Source organism: Colobus angolensis, unplaced genomic scaffold (genome assembly GCF_000951035.1).
Source record: "Colobus angolensis palliatus isolate OR3802 unplaced genomic scaffold, Cang.pa_1.0 Scaffold269, whole genome shotgun sequence".
NCBI lineage: Eukaryota > Metazoa > Chordata > Mammalia > Primates > Cercopithecidae > Colobus > Colobus angolensis.
In genome coordinates, this window is record NW_012115921.1 from 866,158 (window position 1) to 870,529 (window position 4,372).

Genomic DNA, 4,372 nt, shown 5'->3' on the forward strand with positions numbered 1-4,372 from the left:
CCAGGCTGGTCTCAAACTCCTGGGCTCAAGTGATCCTCCTGCCTCAGCCTCCCAAAGTGCTGGGATTACAGGTGTGAGCCACCTCGTCCAGTCTCAATTTCCTATTCTTTTCCCCTTCATATCAGCATTCCATTTCTTTTTACATTCATCTGGTGGGATTGTAATCATGTGTCTGTCCTGCTCTCCCCCGACCAAGTGGTAGGCATGTGATCCCTGGTATGCAAATGCTGAGCAAGTAATGACAAGATGTCTGCACTTTATTTGGCAGTAGCCTGATCTCCATCCCACTGTGAGGCATTTCTGGGTTCTAGCCTCTCCCTTTTGCTTAAGCCAGCCAGCATTTGTTGCTTGCAATCAATAAACCCTCACTGACAGCAGCCACACTGTATGGAGTATCAGGACACGAGTGCGGCCTGCCCCAAATGCCCAGCTTCAGTTCAATATATCAAATGAATGTTTCTGCCCCACACACCTGACTCAGGTAGTCCTTTGTTTTCCCAGAATCTTCCCTATATGTTAAGGCCTGCTCAGATACCATCTGGTTTGTAACCAACCCTTCCCACATTCACAGCTGAAGCCAACTGATGCCCAAGGTTTGCTTTAGGCAGCACTTCCACCAAAAACAGGAAACGTGTTTACTCACATCTCCCAAAAATCTCACTCACTGGGCCTCTGAACTCAACTCCAGCTCCTCAGATCTGAACTGATGCCTCTCCTTCCAATAAGGCTCTTTAGAATTGTTTTTGTTTTCTGAGGCAGAGTCCTCCTCCGTCCCCCAGGTTGGAGTGCAATGATGCCATCTCAGCCCACTGCAATCCCCATCTGCCGGGTTCAGGGGATTCTCCTGCCTCAGCCTCCCAGAGTAGCTGGGATTACAGGCAGGCGCCACCACGCTCGGCTAATTTTTTACTGTTAGTAGAGATGGGGTTTTGCCATTTTAGGCTGTTCTCGAAGTCCTGACCTCAGGTGATCCACATGCCTCGGCCTCCCAAAGAGCTGGGATTACAGGCGTGAGCCACCACGCCCAGTCCCTTGACTGGTGTTCTAACACCAATGAAACAGTCTACCCTAGGCTGGGAAGGTGGCTCACACCTGTAATCCAAGCACTTTGGAAGGCCAAGGTTGGCAGATCACCTGACATCAGGAGTTCATGACCAGCTTGGCCAACATGGCAAAACCCCACCTGTACTAAAAATACAAAAATTTAGCCTTGCGTGGTGGTGGGCACCTGTAATCCCAGCACTTTGTGAGGGCAAGGTGGGTGGATCACCTGAGGTCATGAGTTTGAGATCAGCCTGGCCACCATGGTGAAATCCCATCTCTACTGAAAATACAAAAATTAGCTGGGCACGTGGTGGCGGGCACCTGTAGTTCCAGCTACTCAGGAGGCTGGGGCAGGAGAATCACTTGAACTCGGGAAGCAGAGGTTGCAGTGGGCCAAGATAGCGCCATTGTACTCCAGCCTGGCGACAGAGCGAGACTCCGTTAAAAAAAAAAGTGGAGGAGGGGGGCCGGGGCCAGGCGCGGTGGCTCACACCTGTAATCCCAGCATTTTCAGAGGCTGAGGCGGGCAGATCACCTGAGGTTGGCAGTTTAGACCAGCCTGACCAACATGGAGAAACCCCGTCTCTACTAAAAATACAAAAATTAGCTGGGCGTGGTGGCCCATGCCTGTAATCCCAGCTACTCAGGAGGCTGAGGCAGGCGTGAGCCTGAACCCGGGAGGTGGAGGTTGTGGTAAGCTGAGATCGCACCATTGCACTCCAGCCTGGACAACAAGAGCAAAACTCCATATCAAAAAAAAAAAAAAAAAAAAAAGAATTAAATTACATTCAATTAAAAAAAGAAAAAAAAGGTATGTGTAGGTTGGGGGAATCAGACTGGGGAGGAACACATATGTAGATAAAAGTACTGGCAAAGTTCTGATTCTTGGGATGCGGAGGTTGCAGTGAGCCAAGATCCTGCCACTGTACTTCAGCATGGGCAACAGAGCCAGACTGTCACAAACAAAAAAAAAGTCCACCCTAGTGAGCTGAGATCCTGCCACTGTATTTCAGCATGGGCAACAGAACCAGACTGTCAAAAAAAAAAAAAAAAAAAGGCCATCCTAGTGATTTAGTTACTAGGCAATCCTGTCTCAGAGGTGAAAGGTACGGAGTTTTGAATCAACACATTAATATTTGCCTGAGGCCTGTTAGCTTACCATGAAAGAATCCACTTTTAGTAGTGTCAGTTAATAATGGGCAAAAACACCATCTTCCAGTGATTCATGATGGGTTTTTATAGATTTACTCTAGAAAGCTGAAGACTATTAAAATATGACTAGTTTTCCATGTAAAATATACAATATATAGGACAATGTATTCCTTCACACTGCTTCCGTAACAGTGTTCTAATGCTAATCTGAGGGTAGTTTTTAAAACTGCTCTCAGACTTTGGTTACTCCAGAACCATAATGGTGAATACTGGGTCAATTTCTACTCCCAGCACTGTACTGAGCAGTCTGGTCATAATGAAGAGTGCTCATTTGGTACAGCTCTAGAAGCTGGATAAGGCACCATATACAGCTCAGATGGAACCCGAAAACGTAACAGTTAAGTGAGGTTCCCCCACCTTCTATTCTCAAAGAGCAATCCCTGCTAACACATAGTAGCAACCAGATGACTTGATATTATGGTTTGTCATACCAAGTGTTATTTCAAGAATTAAAGAACTCTAGAAGTCTCTTTATACCTCTATGGAATTCTCATTTTATCTTACTTTGTAAGTATTACGAGCAAAGTAATAAAATGGAAATCAATGCAATAAATGGCAATAAAACATCCAACAAGAAGCTCGTTTTGTTTTTTGATGTAGTTGAGTATTTCATTATAAACAGTATGGTGGCACACATCTGTAATCTCAGCTACTCCGGAGGCTAAGGCAAGGACTGCTTGAGCCATGGAGTTCAAGACCAGCCTGGACAACGTAGCAAGTCCCAGTCTCTTACTTTAAAAAAAAAAAAAAAAAAAATACTGGGCACAGTGGCTCACGGCTATAACCCCAGCACTTTGGGAGGTCGAGGTGGGTGGATCACAAGGTCAGGAGTTCAAGACCACCCTGGTCAACATGGGGAAACCCCATCTCTACTAAAAATACAAAAATTAGCTGGGCACGATGGCAGGCACCTGTAATCCCAGCTACTCAGGACGCTGAGGCAGGAGAATTGGCTGAACCCGGGAGGTGGAGGTTGCCGTCAGCCGAGATCACGCCACTGCACTCCAGCCTGGGTGACAAAGCAAGACTGTCTCAAAAAAAAAAAAAAGAACGTTAATTTACTTAAATGTGTGTGAATGTATATTGTAAGCTGTAAAACAAGCTATACAAAGCAAGGTACGCTTAATTTAATATTCCGAATTGAGGCAACTTATTAATCTTTTTCATTAATTTCAGAGAATCCTATCATGTTTGAGCTGTAAGGATCCTGGACCTTAGAGCTCTTCTTTCTAGATGAGAAAAATGAGGACGAGAGCTTAAGCAATATCCTGCCTCAAGTCACCCAGACTAAGCTTGCCCCAGGAAAGAAAAATAATAATCAGAATACTGAAAACTGCAATAAGAGGTATCTTCTAAACATCTTAACTATGACCACCGAATGATTATCAGGAAAGCTTCAGCCCTTTTGATTATACCCATTTTCAAAAAGCCACAGAATTTTAAAAATATTCCTTTATAAATAACTCATTCTATGTACTAGAAATATTTCCTTACCTCAACTATTTACTTAGTGACAGGGTATCACTCTGTCGCCCAGGATGCAGTGCAGTGGTGCTAACTCAGCTCACTGCAACCTCCACCTCCTGGTTTCAAGCAATTCTCCTGCCTCAGCCTCCTGAGTAGTTGGGACTACAGGCATTCACCAACATATCCAGCTAATTTTTGTTATTTTTAGTAGAGACAGGGTTTCACCATGTTGGCTAGGCTGGTCTCAACCTCCTGACCTCAGGTAATCTGCCCACCTTGACCTCCCAAAGTGCTGGGATTACAGGCGTGAACCACTGTGCCCAGCCTTAACTCAACAATTTAAATAATTGCTTTAGAATCCTCAAAAGCCGGCTGGCCATGGTGGCTCACGCCTGTAATCCCAACACTTTGGGAGGCCGAGGAGGGTGGCTCATCTGAGGTCGGAAGTTCAAGACCAGTCTGACTAACATAGAGAAACCCCATCTCTGCTAAAAATACAAAATCAGCTGGGTGTGGTGGCACATGCCTGTAATCCCAGCTACTCGGGAGGCTGAGGCAGGAGAATCGCTCGAACCCAGGAGGCAGAGGTTGTGGTGAGCTGAGATCGCGTCACTGCACTCCAGCCTGGGCAAAAGCAAAACTCCGTCTT